At 43.4% G+C, this 20,051-nt stretch overlaps 2 long non-coding RNA genes across 5 annotated transcripts in view; both read left to right on the plus strand.

Annotated features, from left to right (window-relative positions):
• Window positions 1-3,156, plus strand: part of LOC125487686 — a 69,802-nt gene extending 66,646 nt beyond the window's left edge. For 2 of the 3 annotated variants that reach the window (XR_007266048.1, XR_007266046.1), the window contains exon 3: window positions 2,625-3,156. This is a non-coding gene — a long non-coding RNA (uncharacterized LOC125487686). Of the gene's footprint in view, window positions 1-2,334; window positions 2,499-2,624 lie in introns of all 3 variants that reach the window. The other variant, XR_007266047.1, reaches the window with a different exon arrangement.
• A 7,674-nt stretch (window positions 3,157-10,830) lies between these two features.
• The window catches only part of LOC125487687, a 44,132-nt gene continuing 34,911 nt past the window's right edge, over window positions 10,831-20,051 (plus strand). For both annotated transcript variants that reach the window (XR_007266050.1, XR_007266052.1), the window contains exons 1-2: window positions 10,831-12,932; window positions 13,120-13,227. This is a non-coding gene — a long non-coding RNA (uncharacterized LOC125487687). The remainder of the gene's footprint in view (window positions 12,933-13,119; window positions 13,228-20,051) is intronic.

Below are 20,051 nucleotides of genomic sequence, written 5' to 3' on the forward strand. Positions count from 1 at the left end.
TTTTCCTTTAGATTCTCTCACTTGTTGACGTGAGACACAGAATACTCATTCATGATTTATAGACTCTTCAACTTATTTGTTAAAAACAACTGTTGGAAGAAAATAAACTGACTTTGTTAAGAGTTGAGAAATTTTGCTAGTGAGAGAAGCACACCACCTGCCCTATCAATAGCTTCTGCAAGTATCACTCATAACAACAAGCTGTTCAGCTACCCAGGAGCCAGTCAGAAAGTTGTCAGGTTGATGGCCTTTGGCATCCATAACTGATCATAATTTCACAAACCAATCAGCAACCTCTTGCCAGTCAAAGCTCACATTGTACAAAGTCCCGGGAATCTGTACCTCTTCGTTCAAGCTTGGTCAAAGCAGCAGTGTAAACACAGCAGAGTTTCAATTAGTTGCTTCTGAAAAAAAGTACAGCAATTTCTTTGCTGTAGAACAGTCCTTTCCCTGTTCAAAAGTTACAAGAAATAAAAAATTTGTGTTCTTTACAAAACAAATGCTGGGAATACTCAGCGAGTCTGGTTAATGACTTTTCGGTTCCAGGGGATTCGCCTGGGGTCACAGAGGAATCATGAATGCGGGTAAAATTGGAAGGAGGAGAACAAGGTCACTGCACTTGTTGTTGGATAAAGATATTACTTCCAGTCAACCTCTGCATTTGAGAAAAAAATCTCTTGATTTCTTCAGGTTTCACTACATTGGTGATTCAGCTCGAGGGGGTCTTCATTACAATCAGTTCAGGCAACATTCATGTTATGTTTTTAAAAGACATATCGAGTCATGCTCTAACTGAGGGTGCCGAGGATCAGAGATCACCTCACACCAGCTTGCACAATTCAGAATACTCTCGCGTTCAATGTATGAAAAACGAGCCTACTGTTTCAGTCATGAGATGGCAGGCTTCCACTTAGTTCCTTCATGAGAAGTTCAAGGATAGACTCTTCAGCACAGTTAGAAAGAAGGAATGTTCATTTATGTACTACGTTTATTGCATCTCTCAGTAAAGTCCAAAATTATTTAGGTATTAGGAATTGGTTCAAAGATGAGATCACTGTTATCCAGTTAAATGTGCACTGACCTAACCTTCATTACTCAGTTCTTTGAGGAAAGGAGTTGGGAAGTCATGTGGAGGTTGTACAGGACATTGTTGAGGCCTCTTATGGGATACTGGGTCCAGTTGTGATTGCCCAATTATAGGAAGGATATTATTAAGCTGAAGAGGGCGCAGAAAAGATTTACCAGGATGTTGCCAGGTATGGAACGTTTGAGTTATAAAGAAAGGGTGGATCGGCTGGGACCTTTTTCACTGGACCATAGTAGGTTGCGACGCGACCTGATAGAAGTTTATAAAATAATGAGGCATATAGATAGAGTTAATGGTGGTTGTCATTTCAATACTACAAGACACATTTTAAGATGAGAGTAGAGAGATTTAAAAAAGACATGAGAGGCAATTTTTTTTTACATAAATGGTGGTTTGTGTGTGGAATGAACACACTGTGGAAGTGATGGATGTGGGTACAACTACAACGTTTAAAAGACATTTGAACAGGTACAGGAATAGCAAAGGTTTGGAGACTGACATTGGCCGGGAGCAGGCAGGTGGGGCTAGTTTAGTTTGGGATTTACGTTCAGCATGGACTGATCGCACCAAGAGATCTGTTTCCGTGCTGAATGACTCTATGACTCTCAATAGTAATGAAATGGATAGTTCATGTGGTTTTCGTAGTGTTGATTTTAGGGAAGATCAATGGCCAGGGTCAAACTTCCTGCTGCATTTTGCATATATCCATCAGGTCCTTAATGTACACCTAAGGCAGCCAACTGGCCTACCAACTCAATTAAGGATGCTGTCGAACTGACTATGACTACAGGTGACAATATAATACTGCTAATCTGTACTAAAATCTGAGCATGATTTAAACTGTACAACATGCATTGAGTTTAATATAATAATTTTCTCCACACCTATTGAATGACAGTGGGATCAAACTTAGCTGATCATGTCTACATGGTGAGTAGAATTTGGCAAAGGTGTGTGTTTTTATTAACAGAAATGATCATAAGAGCATAAGATATAGGAGCAGAATTAGGCCTTTCAGCAGATCGAGTCTGCTCTGGCATGTGATTGTGGCTGATATGTTTCTCAGCTCCATTCGCCTGTCTTCTCGTAATCTATTGATTCCCTTGCTAATCAGTCTGTGATAAGCATCAGTGAAGTTCGATTACAGTGTAAATGCAGTGTTGGATTGTTAGGCATGCACGTTTTGCAAGGGAATATGAGAAGAAAACAGGTCCTTTATTTGACAGAGTTCTTCATGTTTGTCACAGATGAAGCTGAATGGAGGTGACGCAGTTGTCATCAGAGAAGAAGGGAAAAGTAAATTATCTCTTGGGTTCAAACAGTTCAAACCTGATGACTTCCACCTTGGTTATTCTTGGACTAGGGTGAAAATACCAATTTTCAACTGGCAAGCTCTACGTCACTGTGATAGGTAGCACTTCTTTTCCTTTTGTTCTTTCCTGCTACCTTTCAGCGAAATGGATAGGTACATATTTGGAATGTACTGTTTTGTGAACATAATTTTGTAATCCACTTCTCTTTGTCTTTTTCTCCCCAGCCGTTGGGAGCGTTTTGGGGTTATTGGAGTGGCTGGATTTTTCCTGGAATTGAGCATTAAATTCAGAAGACTGAAGTGCAGGCTCAGTGTCTACCTTTCACAGAGGCCAAGCCATGAGAGGACAGAGGAAGGAACATGACGTTTTGTGATGGCAGATAAAGAGAAAGATGGTGATCGGGACAAGGAGAGAGAGAGAAGGGATAAACGAGGGAATGAGCATTCCAGGCCATGTCGCAGCTGTACTTTGGAAGGAGGTTGAAGAATTATGCAGACAGTGATCACACTGAAGATGAAGAAAAACGACAAGGACAATGCTACTGATGAGGATGCTGGGAAGAAGTTAAAAATAAAGAAGCCACCAAAAAAGAAATCGCGTTATGAGAGATTGTAACAGGTGACGATGTTGTCTGCAGGCCTGGAGGCAAGTAATACATCATGATTGATTTTCTGATTGATGTTAAAAAAGACAGTAATGGATGTCAACATTACAAGGAAGCAGCCTTATCAAGGAGTTCAGATGACATCATGAACTGCAAGTATAATTTAAACTGTTTAATGGTAATTTCATCTCCAATTTCAGGCTATGGCCTTGAAAATCTTTTTTTTAGCTCTTTGCCCCTCTCTTTATCCCTTCAGTAATAAGGTATTGTAATGACGTCACCATTGTGCAGTTCATGTGTATTGATGATTTTAGTAAAGGTTGACTCAGTTATTTGTAGCTTATTGAAATATTTTGTAGTTTGATTCTGAGAAAATATTGCACTATGGAATACGTAGGTGAGAACTCAATATTGAAATGTCCAGTTAAACATAAAATAGAATGCAGTAAATTGTTGTTTGCCATTCTCACCAGAATACCAGAAAATATCACTCCCTCATCATAAGTTCTGCTAGCATGCGAAAGAATTTTGGGCAGCAGCCAGATTTGGAGTTGGAGACTGTTTACTTAGCATGTTAATTTCTAAGAGACAAATAAACTGCAGATGCTGGAATCCAAGGTTGGCCCCCCTTTGTCCTCACTGTCTACCCCACCAGGCTCTGCATCCAACGTGTCATCCTCAAACACTTGCACCAGCTCCACTTAGACCCCACCACCTGGAACATCTTCCACTCCCCACCCTTGTCTGCCTTCCACAAGGACGATTCCTTTTGCCACTCCTTAGTTTGCGCCACACTCCCACCAACCACTCGAACCACACATGCCCCCAGCACCTTCCCCTGTAACTGTAAAAGATGCAACACCTGCCCACACAGCACCTCCCTCACCTCTGTCTGGGGCCCTAAACAGTCCTTCCAGGCGAAACAGAGCTTCACCTGCATCTCCTCCAACCTAGTCTATTGCAATCTGGTGCTCCCGATAGGGTCTTCCTTGAGACCAAAGGTAGACTAGGTCACCGTCTTGCTGAGCATTTTCGCATGGCCTGTAATGGCCAGCCTAACATCCTCATCACCGGCCACTTCAACCTTCCCTCCCCGCCCCACGTGTCCGAATTTGGTCTGTTCCAGTGTTGCAGCAATTCAGAACAACTTATCTTTCACCCAGACACCGTCCAGCCCGGTGGAATCAACATTGAGTTCTCAAATTTCAAATAACCTTCCCACCCATCCCCTGGCTCCCTTTCTAGATCCATATCCTCCCTTCCATTCCACCTACTGACTGTTCCTTCCAGCTACCAATGGGATTAATCCCTCCCATTGACCAACCGGGTTGTACCTACAACTGGTGTCCACCTATCACCATAATTCTTCGACCACCCCTGTCTTCCCACCCCCAGGATTTGAGGGGATTTGCCTGCGGTCACAGAGGAATTGAGATGATAAGTCTGGTGTCTAAGAAGATCCGAAATGGATAGCCTGGACGACCAGACAATTTGAGCGGATTTGGCCTGGGTCCAATTGGATACGTGCAGATTCACCTGGGCCCCCGTAGGATTCGAGAGATTTAACCCAGGGATCCCATTGAATCTGGTCGGGCTAACCTACGGGGCAGCAGATTTCTCTCAGGTCCTAGAGGGTTTGGGAGGGTGATGGGATTCGAGAGAATCTGGCTGCGATCCCAGAGGATTTGAGAGTATGATGCTGGGGTTCCACATCATTTGAGAAGGTTAGCCTGAGGTCCCAGAGAATTCGAGAGGATTAGCCTGGGGAACCAGAAGGTTGGAGAGGATTTGGCTGGGGTGCCTGTTGGATTCTGAAAAAATAAACAGTGAATCCATAATCTCTTCAAATATCCCGCTTTATTTCTTCTTGTATGTTGACTGCGTAATTGCAAGTTGAGACTTCTGCAGCAGTAGCTTTACTCTTGCTTTTTACATGTTTTATTCATTTGAACCTCCTTGAAATTGCAAGCCGTTCCCCATACCCGAACCACAGGGTCTAGACGACAGTCCATTTGGTACGTACACAGTCACAAGCTGATCCCCACACTCGAGCCACAAGCTCCACGTGACAGTCTGCTTGTTGCATACTCTCCACCGTACCTGCAAGTCAGCTTTTTGCAATAGCACATGTAAATTTCACCCTTGTTATGCTGTAGCTTAATCACCCGATTTTCAATATACTCAACAACTCCTCCCTTTTGATTCTTCCCAAACAGAAAAACACAATCAAAGCAGCTGAGAATAATATCTAGGCCACCGAGAGTGTCAAAGAACAGTTAAATACCGAACTTGAGCATTTGCTGAATGCAACTTGTAAGCAACAGAGACAAGAAATACAGAAGAAGAATCACAACAATAAAAAATGCTATAATCAACTTCCCCACCTTGGGCTCTTGTAACAATTCTTACCAGTCTTCAATTCAGTCCCTGGTTACCATTAACACCATACGTGAACTCTCAATTCCCCAGTTCTCTTTTTTGAGGTATCAATATGGCCTTATTTTGGGTGCTTTCACTTCAGCTCACTATCAATGTTTTTGAGTTGGTTTCTCTATGGATTATGTGTCAGTGTTTTATCATTTAAACTATGGTCTTGTCCTCTTCCAAGCTAGACTAATCTGTTTGTCAACGAGGTCTTAATGTCTGAGACCTGTTCTTCAGTGCAAATATTCCCTCATGTTTGTTACCTCTGAAGTAACAATTACTTTTGCAAACTCATATCAGTATCCCAAGACCAGGTCACGCATTCATGACTCTTTTATGATCTTATCAAAAGATCGATGAGATGTTACTTATCTCTCCACCTACACTCCCAATGCCTCAGGCAGTGGCTCGATCACCAAGTTCACCGAGGAAATACAAGGACACAAACATCACCACTTTCCGACTGGGACCTAAAGTTCCTTTTCACTAAAATGCATGTTAACTTCACTTGCTATTTCAACCCATTATTCCAACTTGTTTATCATTTGCCATTACTCTCCATCTTGGATTACTTCATCTCATCCAGTTTTGCAATTCAATTGTTAGCACCTATTCTAATTCCACAGTTGTGAAGAGATTTGTAGTCCATAGTAAATCATATTACAATGTTTTAAAACAGAAGTCCAACATTACTGTTTGATTCAGGCAAAACATATCTTTTTTGATAACCCACATACTTTAAAGTTACTTTACAACTCATTCGATATATTGGATATGTCTCCTAAGTAAATTTGTTGAAATTCAAAAGCCTATTTACTCCCACAAAGTCACTAACTCTTTGTATTCATTGAAATTTCTGATACCCGATACATTTCATGCAGCTTTTCAGTGCTGAGAAGAGTTGTTGACGAATGGCTTGATGGGTTGAGGATGCCTCAGCCATCACTGTGTCGCGACATGGAAAGTCTGCAGGCAGGTTCAGAAATTCATAGCCATCCAAAGAAGCCGTCAGTATCTTTCAGCCACGGAAAAACAAAATAACATGCACAAGATTCACTCGTGTTTAAATAATATTTGGAAGTTCATTCTGGCTAGAAAATGAAATTCCAAACATGATAAATTTGAATTCCAAGAGTTGAATTTTTACCAAGCTTTACAAGCCAATTTTTAAATCAACGTTTTTGCTTTGCACAATAACTGATAGTTCCTTAAATGATCTTTCAATGAAGCATACATGTTTCACACTGATAGAGGCACACAATACACTTGCAAGTCACTACAGATTCCCAAAATGCAAACTAAAATCCAAGCATTCCTTGATCTGCAGCTCCAGAGAATGCACACACAAATATTACACAGGAGAACATTAACCCACCAATGAACAAAGGTGCATTCAAGCCAGACCAGAAAGAGTTAATACATAATTCAGTGTATGCAGCACCAAAAGCTGCTCATGCTCTCTCTCTCTCTCCCCCTCTCTCTCTCCCCCACCCTCTCCCTCTGTTTCTTTTTCTTTCGCAGCCATTCCAGTTGTTGCCACGCCTTTAAGCCTCCCCTTTTCTCGGAGGGGTGGGGTCAAGGGAAAAGTCCTTGGAACAAATTATCGACCATCTTTGACAGCGTGGGGTCATATCCGTGGTATTTGATCCTCCCACCTTTTCCAGTTTTTTGCTGAGACCAGATTTTGCAAAGCTTGGTCTGTAAGAGGGCTATACAGAGCTGCTCATGTTTGCCGTAGTCAGTGGAGGATTTGGCTCTCTTTTGTATTTTGCTTTCCAATTGGCTTAGTGAGGGGTAGAGTTGTTTTCTCCCAGGCTCCGGGATATTCGACTTTGGAGGGTTTGGTTGGGAATCTGGATTCTTTTGCTGGGGACTTTACTCCCGCTCTTCCTGGCTCTTTTTTTGTGCATTTCAATTTCTCACAGCCTTCAATTGTCTTTTCAGCCATGTTTTTTTCTCACTTTCATGACTTGACTTCTGTATTATCTCATTCTATTGTCGAACCTGTCCCATTAGGACAAGGGACCATCTTACTTGTTCTTTGCTTTTTTACCTCCTTATGACTCCTGGCCTGTACCCACCATAAATTAAATGGCTGGTTCTCTTCTCCAGATTGACGAGAACTGGGACTAGAATGTTCACCCCCATTGCCCAACACCTACACTTTACCCAGGTCTCAGGTTGTCCCATGGCCAAAACATAGGGCAGAGGTCTGATATGGTGGTATTGAAAGATTTTTCATTGCAGGAGGTTTCACCTTCTCAGCCAATTTTTGTTTTGTCATTTTAAATTCTTCAGAAAGAGCTTTCAGTTGTTCCTTTAGATTATTAGTTTCCCAAAGATGATTTGATTTGTAAATGTAACCCTTGTTGTGCTGAAGCTTATTTTTCAACATCGTTCACAGTCCCACATTGCCAAGTCAGTGACGTTACCCTTACACCACTGTCTTCCCTTCATTACTCTGAAACCCCATGTCATTTTGAGGAATTCTCGTGACCTGAACTTTGATCACTGATCGTAGCAAAATGTTCTGGACAATGCTTTGATTGCGATAAATATGTTTAGAACCTGAAACAGAAAAATAAAAGTCAAAGCTCTTGTGCATTGACAGCTTGAGTGTGGCAGAAATATTGGGGGAGTATATGTGAACGTGGGCTGCATAAAAGGAGGCATTGAGAACAAAAATAGGGAAGTTTGGCTCCTTATTTGTCAAGCTCTGGTTCTGACTGTTCGTACCGTTGCATTGACCATTCTCAGTGGGCAACAGGCCACTTGTGGTCAGCAAGCCCAATGCTTACAATCCTCAGAAAAGTATCTCTGCCATTAGCTGCGATTCAGTTGCTGAAACTCATTTGTTAAACAACCTGGACTGTGCTAAGAGTTGCTCTTGAATCCAATTCAAAACCATTCGTGAGACCCATGGTGTGATGCATTTGTACGTGCAAGAAGCTACGTACATAAATTCTCAGGACTCTTGGTAAAAGTAATTTGTAAATAAATTTTCACCTTTTTATCAGAAGAGGTCCAGAGAGAGGCAAAGGCTGGTGTATCCCATGGTGATGTCCTGACCAATCAGAATCGACCTGCTTGGTCTGAGATTTAAATTTACTGGTATCTCCATGCAGATTCTGGTCCAACTGCTGATTGCAGCACTCGCTTCTTGTGCTTTTTTTAAATTGGTGTCTTTTCCTTGCCTCCTAGATCTGATGAATACGCGAGAAAAGCTTCAACTTTTTGACCCCTTTTAGCACCATACGGTTAGACAACGAGACTGAGCACTGAGCATGGAAAGGTTTATAAAATCATGAGGGGTATGGATGGCGTGATTAGCCAAGCTGTTTTCTCGAGGGTGGGCAGAGTCCAAAACTAGCAGACATAGGTTTAAGGTGAGAGGGGAAAGATTCTAAAAGGACCTGAGGGATATTTTTTCACGCAGAGTGTGGTGCATGTATGGAATGAGCTGCCAGAGGAGGTGTTGGAAGTGGGTACAATTACACTGTTTCAGACTCATTTGGACAGGTACATGGATAGGAATGGTTCAGGGAGATATGAACAAGTAAATGGGATGAGTTTAGTTTGGGAAACTGAATGAGTTTGAATGAGTTGGCTGAAGGGCCTGTTATTATTTTCTTTTATTCATTTTTGTGGGCTGTGGGCATCACTGGCTGCCCAGCATTTTCTGCCCATCCCCAGTTGACCTTCAGAAGGTGGTGCTGAGCTGCCTTCATGAACTGCTGCAGTCCACCTGCTCATTCATGAGAGAATTCCAGGATTTGGACCCAGTGACAGTGAAGGAATGGCGATATATTTCCAAGTCAGAATGGTGATTGGCTTGGAGGGGAAATTGAAGGTGGTGGTGTTCCCATATATCTGCTGCCCTTGTGTTTGAGATGGAAGTGGACATGGGTTTGGAAGGTGCAGTCTGTGGATCTTTGGTGAATTTCTGCGGTGCATCTTGCAGATAGGACACACTGCTGCTGCTGACTGTTGATGGTGGAGAGAATGAATGCTTGTGGATGTTATGCCAATCCAGCAGGCTGCTTTGTCCTGGATGGTGTTAGAGCTTCTTGAGTGTTGTTGGCACTACACTCATCCAGGAGAGTGAGGAGTATTCCATCATACTCCTGTCTTGTGCCTTGTCGATGGTGGACAGGCTTTGAGGAGTCAGGAGTATACTTACTCACCGCAGAATTCCAAGTCTCTGACCTGCTGTTGCAGCCACTGCATTTATGTCGTGAGTCTGGTTGAGTTTCTGATCAATGATAACTCCCATTTGATAGTGGGAGCTTCAGTGATGGTAACACCCTTGAATGTCAAGGGGCATGGTTATATTGTCTCTTATTGGTGATGGTTGTAGATTGCCATTTGTGTGCAGTGACTGTTGCTTGCCACTTGTGAGCCCAAGCCTGGATTTTGTCCAGAAGTTTTTGCATTTGGACACGGACTGCTTCCGTATCTGATGAGGCAGGAATAGGGCTGACGATTGTGCAATCATTGTCGAACATCCCCACTTCTGACCAAACAGAGTCATAGTCATAGACTCCTACAGCACGGAGACAGGCATATCAGCCTAAACTGGTCCATGCTGACCAAAATGCCCATCCATGCTAAACCGATTTCCCTGCACTTGGCCCACGTTCTTCTTAACCTTTCCTATCCATGTATTCGTCCAAGTGCCTTTTAAATGTTGTCAGTGCATCTGCCTCAACCACTTCCGCTGGCAGCTCATTGCATGTGCGTCTCTCCTTCTGTGTAAAAAAAGTTGCCCTTCAGTTCTCATGGACGTTCCCAGGTATTCTTTCCTGTCTTGCCTTAAACTGATGCTCTCAAGACCTTGATTCCCAAACCCTTTGAAAAAGACTGAGTGCATTCACCCGATCAATGTCTCATGATCTTATGCACTTCGAAATATAACTCCTCAGCCTCCAGACTTCTTTTGCACAGGCTCATTCAAGCAGGAAATGTGTGATGGACACATGCCCCCACCCCATAGCTGCTTCAAGCACAGGTTCTCAATCCCTCCCTACCAGGGGAGGTGCAGTGCCTCTCCCGATAATGAGGATGTCCTCCCCCTGCAGGCAGCGTCGCCTCTCCCTGGTCATGGTGATGGCCTCCTTTCTCCCAGCATCCCTCAGGTTCTCGGGGTGCCGTGCCCGACGGTGAACCACTCCATGAACAGGATTGGCTGGTGGGGTGGTTTGCGGTTGGAATGTAGGGGTCATGGAGATGGAAGACTGCAGGTGTCATTTCTGGTCCAGCCATTTCCAGTTCAGCCCCAGAATGCCCACAATCAGCTATTGAAGGGTCAGGCCTGGGCAATTACAGGATCAGGAATCACTTGCATGGAACCAGGCCCATGTCAGGTGCAGAGGCTTAGGGATCCCGCTCAGGAGCGCAGAGATTGGAGTTACTATGCTTAACCAACACGGGGCAGGGGTTTGGGCTCAGCGTCCTAGCTCCAGGGCAATGCAAGTGCAGCCACAAGGGCACTCTAGAACCAGGGTTGGGTGGGCCCAGATCCCAAATCCAAGCCCGGAATTACAGCCGCCATTTCCGGGCACAAGGGAATGCATCCATTGGGGCAGCTGTCAAGACTCTGGTCATTCTCCATGCCTTCTTTCCGGCCAGATACCTATCTCTCTCCCTGTCAGAGGCTGCCGTAACGGTGACCTCTGCCTCGGGCCCTTCTTGAGAGACTCCATGTGTCACCTTTGGGGCACAAGGAGCGGCAGTGCCACCAGTGAGCCACTGGTGAATCTTTGGCACACTTTGAGGTGGGACAATTCCTCCTCTCATGCCCCAGCTCTTTGAATAAGTGACATACATCTGTTGTCCAGGAGCAATGGTAGGCCAACCCCTCGTAGAGCCCGGGAAATACTCACTGAGTCACCTCTACCCAGTCCATGCAAACAATCACCTGATGCCTGAAGGAGTAGACATGTCCACGTCAGTTTACCCTCCTTAAAACCGAGTGAGATGTGTGCAATTCCGGCCCTCACCTCTCCCAGCAGTTGTAAATGAGGGAGGAGAAGCTGATGGAAACAGCGAATGGGAAGTGGGAGATCACAGTTCTCTGCACCATGACCTCCAAGCATCTCCAGGCTCCTGTCAAAGGAAATGATGACCAATGATTGGCCCCAACAGCACCTCACACCCAGCGCTCTTATTTTGATAATCTTCATGAGGTGATGGATGAGACCATACCTCGTCTTGTCTGTTGAGGATTGACTGCCTGTACCACGTCTAGCAGGATCCCCAAGCCTCTGCACCTGACATGGGCCTGGTTCCACTAAAGCAGGGTGGATCCTCTTCCTTCATGGTAATAGCTGAATGGTGGTATCTGCCAGGCCATGAATTCGCAAATTGTGTTTGGAACAGGATTCTGCTGCTGTTGATTGTCCACAGCATCTCATGAACGCCCAGTCTTCAGTGGCTCGATCTGTTCAGACTCTGCTACATTAAGCACGGTGATCGCTTCATACAAATTGATATAAGATATTTTCAAAATGATGGTGGAATTTCTTCTCCACAAGGATTGTGTGAGTGGTCACTAAGCAGTCACCGAGCCTCCCCTAGTACCACAGTTGAAATCGATAGTACCACACAGAAATCCATCATCAACTTGTCTGACCAAGCCCTTCAACTGGATGAAATTGGTGTTCTAGCCGAGGGCTTAATTTCAGCCCCACTACCAAAGTGGTGCCCATTGGTCAAGAGGCAGACACCGAGGAATGCATCAGTCAAATGAGGCTCCGGAAATTCTTCCACAAACCCCAAGATGTCAGCAGCGAGCCCAATGAGACAACCAATGAACCGGAGCAGTCGACAGACAGAGTGCAGCGACAAAAGAAGAAGGAATCGAATTGGACCCTTCCAGAAGATTACGGCCCTAGGCTGAACATTAATGCTGGAGCTGTCAGGAGATGCGTTAATGCCAGATTCATCAGCCACACTCACACAGTAGCACAGAACATCACCCAAGCACTATGCAATGCCGTCCATGCTCTCAAGACATTCCACTGATAACAGTTGGATGGACTTTTGATCTTTCTGCCTTTAAACTTTGTGTCTGTGTGCCCTGTTCTATCCATGCACCTGATTTCAAATAAACCAGTTGGATGATCACCTGGTGTCATGTGAATTCTGATCCAGCGATGATGTTTTTGACAAATGCATCAGCGACAGACAGATTGGTGAGAATGACTTCGTGTGTGATTTTTCCTCATTGATGGTTCCCTCATCACCTGCTCAGTCTAGCTGAAATATCTGTTACTGCTGCGGCACTGATTCATCAGCTGAGGGAGGACGGATCGTGGTAATCAAAAGGAGGTTTCCTTATCTATGTTTAACTTGCAGCCATTCGAATTCATGTGGTCTGGAGTCACTGTTGAGGACTCCCACGGCAAATCCCTCCCAACTGTGTCGCTACTTCTGCTGGGTCTGTCTTGCCAGTGGGACAGGAGATATCCAGGGTTGGTAGTGATGGTGCCTGACACCTTGTAAGGTATGATTCTGTGAGAATGACTCTGTCAGAGTATTGCCTGACTAGTTTGTGAGAAAGTTCAGCCCATTTTTGCCCTAACCCCCAGATGATCGTCAGGAGGAGTTTCAGGGTCAACAGGATGATGTTTTGTGATTGTCATTTCTGGTTCCTGGGTTGATGCCATCTGGTTCAATTTCTTTTTTTTCAGGCTTTGTAGAGATTGACACAACTGAGTTGATCTTCAGAGCCGTTTCAGTGGGCACTTAAGAGTCAACCACATTGCTATGGATCCAGAGTTACACGTAGGTCAGACCAGGTAAGACCATATGATATCATAGCAGGATTAGGCCAGTCGGCCCATCGAGTCTGCTCTGCCATTTGACCGTGGCTGATATGTTTCCCAAACTCGTTTTCCTGCTTCCTCCCCTTAACCTTTGATCCCGTTTCTCATCAAGAACTATTCTGTTTCTGTCTTAACTGCACTTAATGGCTTGGCTTCCACAGTCTTCTGTAGCAAAGATTTCCACAGCAAAACAACCCTCTAGCTGATGAAATTCCTCCTTATTTCAGTAATAGAGGATCATCCCTTCATCCAGACTCATTGCACCCAGATCCTGGTCTCTGCTACTACTGGAAACATCTTACCCACAGCGAGTGTATCCAGGTTTCTCAGTATTCTGGAAGTTTCAATCAACCCTGAACCACTACACTTCCCCGCCTGCCCCGACGACATTTTTGTAAACTCCATTAAGTACAGATCCAGCAATCTCAACTGCTCCTTATATGATGAGCCCAGCATCACAACAATCATGTTTCTAAGCCTGCTCTGGAACCCTTTCAATGCCAACACATTTTGCCTTCGCTAGGGGGTTCAACAATGTTCACAGTATTCCAAATGCGGTCTGGCCAGAACCTTCTGCAGCCTCAGCAGTATACCTCTGCTCTGAGGTATTAGCCCTCTTGACATGAATTCCAACACTACATTTGTCTTCCTAACTGCTGACTGAATCTACATGTTAACCTGAAAAAAAGAATTCTGCAGTCGGTCTCCAAATTCCATTTCAGCTTTGCAGTTCCAAAGACTTTGCCTTCTTAGAAAATACTGGGCACGTCTATTCTTGCTAGCAAAGTGCGTAACTTTACAATTTCCCACAGTATATTCTGTCTGCCCCTTCTTTACCCACTGGACAAGCATGTCTAAGTGCTTCTGCAGCCTCCCTGCTTCCTCAACACTGTCTGTTTCCCACCTATCTTTGTGTCATCTAAGGATGGCAGATTTCTGATCCAAATACAGTGGGTTCTGGATTAGTAATCTTGAGAAAACACCACAAGGCAGTTGCCTGCCTAATGCAATTTCCCTGTTCAGGGTAAAAGAATGAAATGAAATTTACATCATCTGAAATGTATCAGGCCAAAGGTACAAAGCGGGGACACTCTGTAGTAAATACGCAGTGTCTGAGAGAAGCTTTCCATTTCAAATTGTGTGCAAATAGAACCAAAGTAAATCTATCCAAATGGAACAAACCAAATGGAACAGCAGCATTTTGTGTCACAATTTTCCCACTGAATGCTCGAATACTGTGTGTGCAGGGTGGTTCTACAGGTAGCAACTTCATGGAAAGCAATGTTTGATTACTTTCATAATACAGGTAGGTAAGTTGTCAAGGACAGAAGTGTAAATGGGCACCAGACTTCAGGTAAGACCACAGAATCAATTAATCCATGCTCATTGTTGGATCAGGATGAACAAAACAGTAAGCACTCAAATACTGAAGACAGGAGAGAGGTCTGCAAACAGAAGAATTAACAGTCCAATCATAGAGTCATAGAGTTAGACAGCACTGAACCAGACCCTTCAGTCCAACTGATTGGCACTGACCAGACATCCTAAACTGATCTAGCCCCATTTGCCAGCATTTAGCCTGTATCACTCTAAACCCTTTCTATTCATGTACCATCCAGATGCCTTTTAAATGTTGTAATTGCAGTTGCCTCCAGCACCTCCTCTGGCAGCTAGCTCTATACCCATACCATGCTCCAGTTGAAAAAGCTGCCCCTCTGGTCCTTTTTTAATCTTACCCATCTCATCTGTAACCTATGCCCTCTAATTTTGGATTCCAATATCCTGGGAAAAAGACCTTGTCTATTCACCTTATCCGTGCCCCTCATGATTTTATAAAGCTCTATATGGTCACCCTTCAGCCTCCAACGCTGTGGTGAAAAACGCCCCAGCTTGTTCAGCCTCTCCTTGTGACACAAACCCTCCAGTCCTGGCAACATACTTCTGAGCCTGTTCTGACAACTTTCAAGTTTAAGGAGATCTTTCCTATATGTGATTCAGGAAATTTCCCAACTCCCAAAGATGATTTTGGAACACACTGAATGTGGCAGAAGTTGAAGTCACTATTAGACACATCAAGAATGGAAGAGCCACTGGACTAGACATGATTCCAATGGAGGATTGCAAACTTGGAGGAGCAGGGCTCTCCCGTCATTTGCACTAACCGTTGGGATGCTACCATTGTCACTGTCTTCAAGCAAGGAGACAAACTGGACTGTGGGAGCTACCGAGGAACCTTGGTATTGTCCATTGCTGAGATAGTCATCACTCAAATCCTCATGGGAGCTTTCTCCCAATTCCTGACGAAATCCTTCCTGAAAGCTAGTAATTAAATAAATTCAGCCAACACTTCCAGGGTAATTAAGGATGAGTGGGGATAGAAATAAAACTGAGACATCCTTAAATAGTTCAAATTTAATCATAGCATAGAAATGTGATTAAAATGCAGGGGTCCAAATGAACCCAAAGTGAGCAATTCATATTATACCAACGTAGTGCATTGCTGTAGTGCCCTTGGTGTCTGGGTGTCATTCTAACGTTTCCATTTGCCCAAAGAGGTGATATACATCAACTTCTCAGAGGGTACGCTTGAGCAATTCCTGAAGCTCTCTGGATAGGACTGTAAGCATTTTGATGCCCAAGAAATTTTGTCACAATCTGACAACTTTTTGATGAAAATATGATTGAAATTGCCTCCATTTAGGGAGTTTGGAAGAAACACCTTGAAAATCTTGCCAGGTTGAGACAAGGTGGTATGATATCGCCCATGGGAGCAGCACTCTAACTTCCTGAACCAATACACTTCTTCACTGATCAACTGCCCTCTTGCAGTCAATACCAACTTGTCTGAAAATTCTTTCTACATGATTACTGCTGTCAAAATAAATGAACTTGAACATCATATCTGTCCATAGAGTCATACAGCACAGAAACAGACCCTTCGGTTCAACCAGTTCACATCGACCATAATCCCGAAATGAGCTCGTCCCATCTACCTGCATTTGGCCCATGTCCTTCCAAACATTTCCTTTTCATGTACTTATGTCTTTTACCTGCTCTAATTGTGCCCAAATCCACCACTCCCTCAGGATGCTCATTCCACATGCAAGCCATCCTCTTTTTCAAAAATTTGCCCCTCATTTCTGTTTTAAATCTCTCTCCACTCACCTGAAAGATGTGCGCTCAGTCTTGTCAGACAAACTGTCCAAAACATTGAGGAGTCCAGCACGTGTCAGAGAGCAGGGACCCCATGGTTTGTGAATGAAAGGTTTGTTTTTATTGCTCGAAAGAAGAGTTTTATCTGACGCAACCTGTTAACTCGATTTCTCTACACACAAATATTGCCTGACCTGCTCAATTTCTGCATAAATTTCTGTTTTCGTTGGAATTGTCAGCATTTTGCTTTTATTTTCTTTCATTTTGGTCAAAGTATTCAAATTCAGTCTTGTCATTCGACTGCCTACAGATATATAAAATTAAGAGAGGCGTTGGGAAGGTAGACCGTGAGATTCCACTTGACGCAGGAATCAATGACCATGTGCGTAGATTTAAGTTAAGGAGCAGAATGTTTACATGACACATTAAGAAATGCTTCAGGTGATAAAAGCAGGAACTGTCATTACAATTCAGAAGCATTGAAAAGTGTGCTTACTTTGCCATTTCCATGTGCTGGAAAATAGTATTGAAATCATTACGTGGTTGGTTTTGATCAGTGTAGAAGTGACGGACTGAAGAATCTATTCCTGTGCTTTAGATCTCTATGACTCTATAACTGTGTTATGTTTCCAGCTGATTGCATTGCTGGTCAAGATGCATCCTCGATTGAAATCTGGCCTATTTGAGCAGATATTTTGTTGTAGTTGTCAGAGATAAAGTGATCATTGCTGGGAGAAACAGACATTTACACGACAGCAGGTACATGCTTCTTGCTACAAATGATAAAAACAAAATAATTAACAATAAAGCTATCTAGACAGAGAACAAAATTTGAAAGTTTTTAAAACATGCATTAGAGCAATATGTCATCTATTCTTTGACAGCATCAGTTTACAAAGAAACAAATGCACGAAGGTATACTTTGATATCAAACTTGTGTGTTGGACTGAGAATCATAGAAACAGGCCCTTCAGCCCAACAAGCCCACACTGACCCCCAGAGGATCCCACCCAGACCCGTCCCCCTATAACCCACCTAATCTACACATCCCAGAACGCTACAGGCAATTTAGCATGGCTAGTCCACCTAACCTGCGCATCTTTGGACTGTGGGAAGAAACCGGAGCACCTGGAGGAAACCCACACAGACATGGGGAGAATTTGCAAACTCCACACCGACAGTCGCCCGAGGGCGGAATTGAACCTGGGTCCCTGGCCCTGTGAGGCAGCAGTACTAACCACTGAGCCACTGTGCCACCCCTAATTGACTTGATTGATCTTTCCCAGTTCTTTGCAGCTCACCGTCATCTTATTACCTGAATATTTGCAATTTTGAGAATTTAGGCTTCATTACATTTGAATAACCTGCAGATCTCGAGCCAAACAATGTTAGCATGGATGTTAAACATGCTTTTCTCACTTAGTCCACAATCAAAAATGAAGTAAAATTTTAAAAATGTGGATTTTACATATTGGCAGCATGATGTTGAAATTGAACTGAACTGTGCAAGTTGCTGAGTTAATAAGTTCAAGGAATGCTAATGCCTGCAATGGTGGCAGATGTGGAAGGTCATGGAAAGTTACCATAGGGCAGATGTCTACAGCTTCTTCAAGTGACACATTGGATAGACTGACAATGTCAAATGAGAACAATGTCAAATTACATCACTATTGATAAGGAGGTCCTTGCGAATGTGGAGGCATTCTTCACCGTGATTGAAGAATTTGCTCAAAATTGCTTATAGCTGTTCACCAAACCATTTGGCCAGTTGATATTGTGCAATACTGTTCATGTAAAAGTGCATAAAGGCACTTCAGTTATGTGTGTCCCGGTTAACCTGTACATTTGTCCTCACAGTGAGCTGCAAGGATGAACCATATCATGTATATCACCTGGCAGCATGTTTTGACCTGTCACTAAGAATGTCATGCATTCTGTTGCTGTCGTCACACTTATTGAGGATAACTATTTCCACACCTTTTTATCAGGCGATGATCTGTGTGACTGTGTTGTCCTTTAGGCCCTGCAAGGCTACCAGATATTCACCTTGCATGTGAAAATTGGACAAATCATTCAGAATTCTGTGATATGCATGCATGAGATGAGCTAGGCATGCATCCATGGATTCACTGTTTTCAGTGGACACTAATTGAGGTGGATAACTGGGAGTAGGTGAGTTTGAACTCAGCAAATATCTTTCTACATTTGAGGGATGAACGCTCACCAAAATTGAAACCATGCAGAAGGACAAATTCCTTGGTGTCAGACGGCACATGATCAAAGATTTATGACATGTTTAGTGGCATTGTTAATTGTGTTGCCAAACCACTTCCGTTTTCGTGAGTTTATGATGTGGGTATATTTTGAAGTGGGGAAATGCTCTGAGTAGAAGACAAAAAGCTTCAAGAAAATGTGTTTTGTCTTAGCAGCAGTCAAAATGGAATGAGGAAATGTGTTGGTGCTTGAGTGCACAGTAACATGAAATGATTGGTGAGAAACAGGTTTGATTCCACGAGCTGGCATTTAGGTTTGAACATAGAACATAGAACATTACAGCACAGTACAGGCCCTTCGGCCCTCGATGTTGCGCCGACCTGTGAAACCAATCTGAAGCCCATCTAACCTAAACTATTCCATTATCATCCATATGTTTATCCAAACTATTATTGAGTTATCATTGCACTTTGTGCGAGCCCCAGGGTGATAGAAGAGCAATTTAACAAAGCTTTATGTCTGAGTTTGGCTTGTGTCCCCATATGGTTGTGTGCAATATTTTGATGCTTTGATTATTTTGGTTGTTCCTTTTGTGCTGTTTTTCAACGGCACCTGGAAACTGAAATGTGAGAAGTGGAGTGTATTGGGTAATTGCTTTCTAGAAGAGAGGAAGAATAATAACATTGAAAATATCTGATGGCTGGGATGCATTACAAGTATCATCAACAAATATTTTTATAATGTCTGAAATGCAACAAACCTCAAGATTCCGAGGTGCTTATCAGCATAATAAAACAAAGTATGATTCCTAGTCATATGAGGTTGTTAGATGAACAAAAGCTTGGTCAAAATGTTTGGTTTTTCTGGAGCTTGGGGTTCGAACTGAAGGTGTGACCATAAATTATGAAGCCATTAAAATCTGGGCACAGTAATGCAAGAACTTTTCAATTATATTCCAGTCGGTGATCATTGTTTTGAATTGTTTTGAACATAGAACATTGAACATAGGACAGTACAGCACAGGACAGGCCCTTCAGCCCACGATGTTGTGCCGAACTTTTACCCTAATCCTCAGGTCTATCTAACCTCCACCCCTACCTTATACTATCATCCATATGCCTATCTCATAGTCGCTTAAATGTCCCTAATGAGGCCGAATCCACTACCCTCTCCGGCAATGCATTCCACGCCCGGACCACTCTCCGAGTAAAGAACCTACCTCTGACGTCTCCCCTATATCTACCTCCACTCACTTTAAAACTATGCCCCCTCGTAATAGCTACCTCCACCCTAGGAAAAAGTCTCTGGCTGTCTACTCTATCTATACCTCTGATCATTTTGTACACCTGTATCAAGTCACCTCTCATACTTCGTCGTTCTAAAGAGAAAAGCCCTAGCTCTCTCAACCTTTCCTAGTAAGACCTTCCCTC

Source organism: Rhincodon typus, chromosome 43 (genome assembly GCF_021869965.1).
Source record: "Rhincodon typus isolate 14 chromosome 43, sRhiTyp1.1, whole genome shotgun sequence".
NCBI lineage: Eukaryota > Metazoa > Chordata > Chondrichthyes > Orectolobiformes > Rhincodontidae > Rhincodon > Rhincodon typus.